The following is an 8,955-nucleotide window of genomic DNA, read 5'->3' on the forward strand; positions in this document are numbered from 1 at the left end:
ATCTGGAGAAATTTCTGAAACACCAGTTCACTGCTGTTGTTACTGCGCAGTCAGGAATCTTCTGGAGGGAAGGCCTCAAAATCCCCGGCTTTGCCTGCTGTTGGCAACCAAGATTGAGGTCGAATTGTTTGGACAGAGATGGCGCTCAGTACTCGGTGTCGGAGAGCTGATCGGAGGCACGAAGTTTTCGGATGACGCAGTTTCCGACTGACTGTGGTCGGGTGTGGCCAGGAGAGTTTTTCTTCCATCTCCCGTCTGCATGAGATGTGGGACATTTGAGAGACTTTGAACTTTTTACTGTGCTCATGGACTTCTTCATCAAGTTATGGTATTGTTGCACTGTTGTAACTATATGTTATAATTATGTGGTTTTGTTAGTTTTTTCAGTCTTGGTCTGTCCTGTGTTTTGTGATATCACACGGGAGGAAATATTGTATCATTTCTTAATGCATGCATTACTAAATGACAATAAAAGAGCACTGCGTGTCTTCATTATCTAATCTAATATGCTTGGCACTGATCTCCCCGTACTCCATGTCCTTCTCCTCAGTAAATGCTGATGTAAAGTATTCATTAAGGTCCTCACCTACATCCTTCTCATTCAAGTAAATGTGCTCCCATTTATCCTTGAGTGGTCCCACACTCTCCCTAGTTACCCGCTTGTTCATTTCTAAGTAATTATAACCAACAAATCACTTATAGTACCAGAGGAACCAACACATTGGACCACTGTTACACTAAGATCAAGAGCGCTTACCGTACCATCTCATGCCCACACTTTGGAAAGTTTGATCACCTGGCTGTACTTCTACTCCCTGACCATAGGCAGAGACTGAAGACTGCAGCACCTTCAATGACGATCAAGAATGTACGGACAAGGGAGGCGCAGGAACGCTTACAGGAATGCTTTGAATCAGTGGACTGGACTGTGTTCAGGTATTCATCTTTGAGTCTGAATGACTATGCTACAGCTGTAATTGACTTCATTAAAACCACGTGGATGAGTTTATACCTATGAGAACCACTGTATATACCCAACTCAGAAGCTGTGGATGAACCAGGAGGTTCGTCGTCTGCTGAGAACCAGATCAGTACCGTTTAAGTCTTGTGACCCAGGTCTGTAAAAGAAAACCAGTTATGACTTGTGGAGGGCTATTTCAAGAGCTAAGGAATAACTCTGGGAGAGGTTGGGAGGAGACATTGGATGCACGTCAACTCTGGCAGGGTTTGCAGGACATTACTTCCTACAAAGCGAAACCCAGTGATGCTTCATTTTCAGACAAGCTCAATGCCTTTTATGCTCTCTTTGAAATGGAGAATAAAACCACAGCTATGTGGATCCCTGCAGCACCCGGTGACTCTGTGACCTCTGTCTCGGAGGCCGAAGTCAGGCTGTCTTTCAAGAGGGTGAACCCTCGCAAGGTGGCAGGGCCCGATGGAGTACCTGGTAAAGCTCTGAAAACTGTACCAACCAACTATCAGGGGTATTCAAAGACGTTTTCAACCTTTTATTGCTACAGTCAGAAGTTCCCACCTGCTTCTAAAGGGCAACAATTATAACTGCCCAAAAAGAGCAGTGCAAGTTGTCTCAACGACTATCATGAAGTAGCATTCACATCTACGGTGATGAAGTGCTTTGAGAGGTTGACCACGGCTAGAATCTATTCCTGCCTCAGCAAGGACCTGGACCCATTGGATTTTGCCGATCTATGGCGGATGTGATCACATTGGCTCTCCATCGGATCACCTGGACAATACAAATACCTATGTCAGGATGTTGTTTATTGACTACAGCACAGCATTTAACACCTTCATTCCTACAGTCTTTATAGAAATCTCCAGAACCTGGGCCACCGTACCTCCCTCTGCAACGATATCTTCGACTTTTTAACTGGAAGACCACAATATCTGCGGATTGGAATTAACATCTCCACCTCGGAGACGATCAACACTGGCGTGCCTCAGGGATGAGTGCTTAGCCCCATGCTCTACTCTCGCTACACCCATGACTGTGTGACTTTGTACAGCTCAAATGCCATATATAAATTTGCTGATAATACACCTGTGAGATATACCAGCTATTTGAGTAAAGGCATCCGTTAGTCTGGTGAGACCATGGATCTGCACCTGGAAAGTCTTCACTCTCCAGGGTGCAGGCCTGGGCAAGGTTGTATGGAAGACCAGCAGTTGCCCATGCTGCAAGTCTCCCCTCTCCCTCATCAATGTTGTCCAAGGGAAGGGCATTAGGACCCATACAGCTTGGCACCAGTGTCGTCGCAGAGCAATGAGTGCCTTGCTCAAGGACACAACACGTTGCCTCGGCTGGGGCTTGAACTCATGACCTTCAGGTCGCTAGTCCAATGCCTTAACCACATGGCCACAGGCCCACACAGCTATTTGAGTGGAGTCGCAACAACAACATTACACTCAACATCAGTAAGACCAAAGAGCTGATTGTGGACTTCAGAAAGGGTAAGTTGGGGGAACACACCCCTGTCCTCACAGAGGGATCAGAGGTGAGCAATTTCAAGTTCCTGGATGTTAATATCTCTGAAGACCTAATCTGCTCTCAACATATCGATGCAGCTATCGAGAAAGGCAATACAGCAGCTATTTTTCATTAGCAGTTTGAGGAGGTATGGTATGTCACTAGAAACACTTGCAAATTTCTACAGATGTACTGTGGAGAGCACTTTGACTGGCTGCATCACCGTCTGGTATCGTGGGTGGGTGGGGGGTTGCTACTGCACAGGATTGAATTAAGCAGCAGAGAGTTGTAAAATTAGCCAGCTCCCTGATGGGCAGTAGTCTCCACAATATCCAATATATCTTCAAGGAGCGGTGCCTCAGAAAGGTGGCATCCATCATTAAGGATCCCCACCATCCAGGACATGTCCTCTTCTCATTGTTACCATGTACAGAAGCCTGGAGGCACACACTCAGTGATTCAGGAACAGTTTCTTCCCCTCTGTCTTCCGATTTATGAATGAACATTGAACCCATGAACACTATCTCACTACTTTTTTTATTTCTGTTTTTGCACTACTTATTTAACTTTTATATATACACACACTTCCTATAATTCACAGTTTTTTTGACATTTATTAAGTATTGCATTGTACTGCTGCCGTAAAGTTAACAAATTTCATGACATATGCTGGTGATATTAAACCTGATTCTGATGATGTATGTATAGAATGTCTTGAGATTCTCTTTAATTCTATTTGCTAAGAAATTTCCATGGCCCCTCAGCTTTCCTAATTCCCTTCTTGAGTTCTTTTCTAGCTTCTTCATTATCCTCCAGGCCTGTGTTTGATTCCAGCTTCCTAAGCTTTACATATTTTTTTCTTTTTCCTCTTCAATAAATTTATTACCTCTCTCAACATCCAAGGCTCTCTTACCTTGCCACCCTTGTCCTTCCTTCCTACTGCAACATACATATCCTATATTCCATACAGTTTGTCTTAAAACACTCTCCACTTGTCAGATGTGGTCTTGCCTAAAATCAGCTGTTCCCAATTAACTCTTCCTATTTCCTGCCTACTGCTCTTGTAATTTGCCCTGCTCCACCTTAATATTCTCCCACAAGGTCCATACTTATCGTATCTATAGCTATCTTAAAACTTAATGAGTTGTGGTCACTGTTCTCTAACTGTTCACCCACTGAAAGGTCAGTCACCTGGATAGGCTCATTACCCAACACCAGATCCCGTACAGCCCCTCGCCTTGCTGGACTATTTACATATAGACTTAAGAAATTCAGCTGGATGCATCTAATAAATTCTGGTCCATCTTAACTACTTTCATTCAGAATGTCCAGGTTCGTATTGGAGAAGTTGATATCCCCCATGAAACAACCCTGTTGTTTTTACACATTTCCTTAAGCTGCCAGCATATCTGTTCCTCAATTATTCATTATATTTATTATATTATATTTATTACATTATATTATACTCAAGTATTCATTAGACAAGGGAGTGGAACCAGATATGGTCTTCTGCTGCAAGGATCAACATACTGAACATTCAGAGATGCTCTTCTGCACATTACTGTTGTAACGCATGGTTAAATGAGTTACTGTCGCCTTCTTGTCAACTTGAACTAGTTTGGCCATTCTCCTCTGACTTCTCTCATTAACAAGGCACTTTCACCCACATAACTGGCACTCACTGGATGTTTTTTTGTTTTACCCCAACATTCTCTGTGAACTCTAGGGACCGTTGTGCATGAAATCCCAGGAGATCAGCAGTTACTGAGATTCTCAAACCATTCCCTCTGGCACAACAATCATTCCACGGTCAAAGCCACTTAGATCACATTTTTTCCCTATTCTGATGTTTAGTCTGAATAATAACTGAACTGCTTGAACATGTCTGTATGATTTTGTGCAAAGAGTTGCTGCCGCATAATTGGATGATTAGATATTTGCATTAATGAACAGGTGTGCAAGTGTACCTAATTAAGTGGTCATTGAGTGTATTTATAGAGTTTAACAACCAAACACTGCAAGTCAAGTGGAAGGTAGTCAGCTGCTGTTCATGATCAGTTATGAACAATACTTCTTTCCTTAATTTGACTTGCAATTTTTGCCATACTTTGTTTTTCTCCGTCTCATTTAGCCTCATCAAAATCTGTGTTGGTATTGACTGCACAAAGTCTATCAACTCATGGACAAGATCAGAGGGTCATGGCTATGAGGAGAGGTTGGACAACTTGCAGAGTTGGAGGCTGAGGGAAGATCAGATAGAGGCTCATAAAGTTATGAGAGGCATTAAATATCAAGTACTACAGGGCATAGATTTAAGGGGAAAGAGGGAAAATTTAAAGGACAACACACAAAAATGCTGGAGGAACTCAACAAGTCAAACAGCATTGAAGGAAATGAATAAACAGTTGATGTTCAGGCTGAGGCTCTTATCAGGATGGGAAAGGAAGGAGAAGGAAGCCAGAATAAGAAGGTGAGGGGAGGGGGAGAAGTACACGTTGGCAGGTGAGGGGTAAAACCAGGTGAGGGGAGGGGGGATGAAGTGAGAAGATAGGAGGTGATAGGTTGAAAAGGTAAAGGGCTGAAGAATAAGGAATTTGATAGAAGGGGACAGAGCACCATGGAAGAAAATGAACGAGGAGGGGTATCAGAGGGCAGTGATGGGCAGGTGAGGAGAAGAGAAGCAGTATGAGGGGAGAGTGGAAAAAGTGAGGTAGGTGGGTGAGGTAGGGAAAGTTTAAAGGGGATGTGCAGTGCAAGTTTTTATTTCTACACAGGCAATATTAGGTGGCTGAAACACACAGCTAGCTGTGTAATGGAGATTCACTACCCAGGGGCCAGGCCAGGCAGCTTTCTCTTTTTTTGCCAAGCCCAGCTTTCTAAACATAGTAGATGACACTTCTAAAGTTCAAAGAATTGTTTTTGAATGAGTTGAACTTCCAACCAATATTCTTTGTTCAGGTTCTTGTCGTAAGCAGGAGCCAGGCTTCAGTTCTTAATATAAATTGCTAGCAGTAATCAGCTTGAAGTTAAAAGGACAGCTTTGCAAACAAAGAGCACTGTCTATAGAACGCAGAATGCTGGCCCATAGCATGGGGCTAACTGCTCAAAATATACAGCATAAGACAATGGGGTTATGTTAATTGCTCCACATCAAACCAGACAACACTAGTTAAGTTACTTAGTTCAAGGAAGCTTGCAGACTAGATTGATACTATCACTTAGCACATCAAATAGCTGATCTATTAATACTTGGAAGGTTTGTGTACTGAAAGTATCAGCTTCACGGTATTAATTGTGGGTGATTGCTAAGTCTGTCCCAAGAAGACTTCATGTGTGTAAAGGTATCTAGAAAATATCACGTGTGTGAATCAGCCAAGTAGCAACAAAAGTATAAATGTAAGCCAGCAGTCAGGCTTATTAGGAATAGTCCAGGAATATCAAGAAGAATGACAGAAAGACAGGGTAAACTAGAATCCATCCCACTGCCTTCGGTTTCTGCGATTCATTCGTTGGTATGTCTTTGTCTGCTTATAGGAATTGTACCTGTATTTTGGAAATTATTTGTACTTTAGAAATCTTTTGTAATTTGGAAATCTCTTATTAAGATGGAAATCCTCTGGGGTTTTAAAGTCTTGTAAGAATCTTACCTAAATTTATATGTACATCACTAAAAATACATGAACTGTATTTAACCTACTTTGTTAGCTGGAAGTATCTCCTCCTTCGTAGGGAGGAGGGACTTACCACTCAAATAATTGGTAATGGCAGTTAATGCTCCATGGGAGATAAACGGGGTAGCTTCAGTATAACCCCCCTTTAGTGAGGATGCATGTACAGTGTAACCTCTCTTTAGTGAGGATACCTGTAGCTATTGATACCTGCAGCTAGGGCTCAAGATCTTTGATTGAGTTTAGAATTTTGTGGTCGACAAACCCAATACCGTTACAGGGGTGGCAGTGGCAGTAGATACATTAGTGGCAGAGACACTTGAATATGCAGGGAATGGAGAGAGATGGATTGTATGCAGGAATTAGTTTAATTTGGCATCATGTGCCAAAAGGACTATTCCTGTACTGTGCTATATTCTATGTTCTCTATTCTAAGAGATGATTTTCCTAACTCAGCATTTCCCTTGGCAGAGGTGAAAAATCCTGTGTCTTTTGTTTTCATTTGGGTTATTGGAAGAAATTAATGCATGCGAACTGAAAACAGGTGTGTTCTTTTCTGCCTGCTACATCCACGCCAAATGAGATAAACCTCACCTTGAAATCACACAGTAACTGAAGTTCAAGTTTATTGTCATTCAAGCATACACACGCGTACAGCTAATTGAAAGATGGTTCCTCTGGGGCCAAGGTGCCAAACACAGTACATACAGTCACAAGCAGCACATATATGGTTGTGATCCAGTGCACACAGTCAGAAAATAAAATTAGCACAAGTCCCTGGGTGCCATAAACTGTGAGGTGAATGTTTATGTAAGACAGTATAATGTTACTGGCACCATTACAATAAAACAAGCAGTCGAATAAATATGTGAAATAACCACAATAAATGATGAGAAGGGACCAGTGCAGATGAGAGCATGTCTGTGAGTTGGGAAGTGGTGGGTGGGGGGCACCAGCCAAGTATTCAGACAGGGTTTATGTCTGTGCTGGGCAGCAGCAGTGTTAAAAAGTCTAACAGCCATGAGGAAGAAGCTCTTCAGTTTACAATACCGATATACTAAAAATGTTTACCCCAGAACTTGGCCATGCAGACAGAATTTTAGTTGGTAAAGTTTCTTTTTAATCTCTCACTCCTATTATCTTTCCTTTTTGATTTCATTAGTTTCTTTTAATATGGGGTAGCTTTCACCAACAATATGCAGTCATAAAGCATGGTAACATCCCCCTCAGCCCAAGTGTCCACGATAACCAAGATTTCCATCTAAATCTCTTCCATTTGCCCACATCTAGCCATATCAAGGATGATACAGTAGTGTACCGGTTAGCACGACATTATTACACCTGGGACTTCAGAGTTTGGAATTCAATTCCAACACTGTCTGTAAGGAATTTGTACGTTCTGCTGTGACTGTGTGAATTTCCTCTGGATGCTCTGGTTTACTCCCACAGTCTAAAGACGTGCCGATTATTAGGTTACTTGGTCGTGTCCTGTGATTAGGCGAGGGTTAAATCAGTACATTGCTTGGTGGCACAGCTTGTTGGGCTAGAAGGACCTATTCCCTGCTGTATCTCTAAATAAAATAGAATAAAACAAAATCTCTCTGAACCTTTTATCCTTGCTTATTTTTCTAACATTATTTGGATTGGTTCCTGTGCAAAGGTTGCCAACTTGGTGATCAGACAATGGGTACAAGATGGGTATCGCTGCTCATGAATTGGTGGGCACATGAGTTGCTACAAAATGGCTCATTCAATCGTCTTCTCCCTCTCTCTCCCTCCCTCCTTCTCCCACTCTCACTTTCTCTCTCTCTCTCACTCTCACTCTCACTCTCTGGTTGTGGTGGCATGGTAGCATAGTGGTGCCATGTAACGCTTTCTAGTGCCGACGATCAGGGTTCAATTTCCACCGCTGTCCGTTAGGAGTTTGTATGTTCTCCCTGTGACCACGTGGGTTTCCTCTGGGCGCTCTGGTTTCGACCCACATTCTAAAGAAGTACAGGTTAAGATTAGTAAATAGATTTCCGTCTATTTGTGAGCTTTGAGTGCATTAAAACCACCAGCACACAGTTCCTATCTATGGGTCCAGTGCTAGAGAGAATTTTCTATTTTTTGAAGGTCTGAAGGCATATTTTCTAATTCAAGGTGTTGAAATAATTCTTGAACCAATCTGTAACTTTCTTTTGCTCATAAACGAGCAGATAATATTAGATAGCTACCGAGAAAAATGAAGCATTGGTGACTTCAATTGCACTGTAGTCCATGCCCATTGACCAAACAGCAGAAAGTCATTGAGGCAAAGATGTGATGGATCACAGCATTCTTTTCCACAGGGTAGGGGAGTCCAAAATAAGGCAGCATAGTTAGGGTGAGAGGAGAAAGATTAAAAAGGGACCGAATAGGGAGACATTTTTCTGCAGAGGATGGTAAGTATATGAAATGAGTTGCTGAGGACATGGTTGAAGCGGGTACAATAGTATCATTTATGAAGAAATTGGATAGTTATATGGAGGGGCAGAGCTTAAAGGGACATGGTCTGAATGCAGGAAATTGGGACTAACTGGATGAGCACTGAGGTCGACAGTGACCCATTGTGCTGAAGAGTCTGTGTCCATATTGTATGCGATCCAGCTGAAAGGTCTCTATCGAAAACCGTCAACTGCCCATTTCCCTCCATAGATGCTGCCTGACCCACTGAGTTCCTCCAGTGTCCTTCCCTGCCCCAGGGAGGTCACCTGCTGCACTGGCCAATCTGGACAATCATAGCAGCAGTGGAATGATTGGTCCTTCATCTCAATGCGG

The sequence above is a fragment of the Mobula hypostoma genome, chromosome 4 (assembly GCF_963921235.1).
Source record: "Mobula hypostoma chromosome 4, sMobHyp1.1, whole genome shotgun sequence".
In the NCBI taxonomy this organism is placed as follows: Eukaryota; Metazoa; Chordata; class Chondrichthyes; order Myliobatiformes; family Myliobatidae; genus Mobula; species Mobula hypostoma.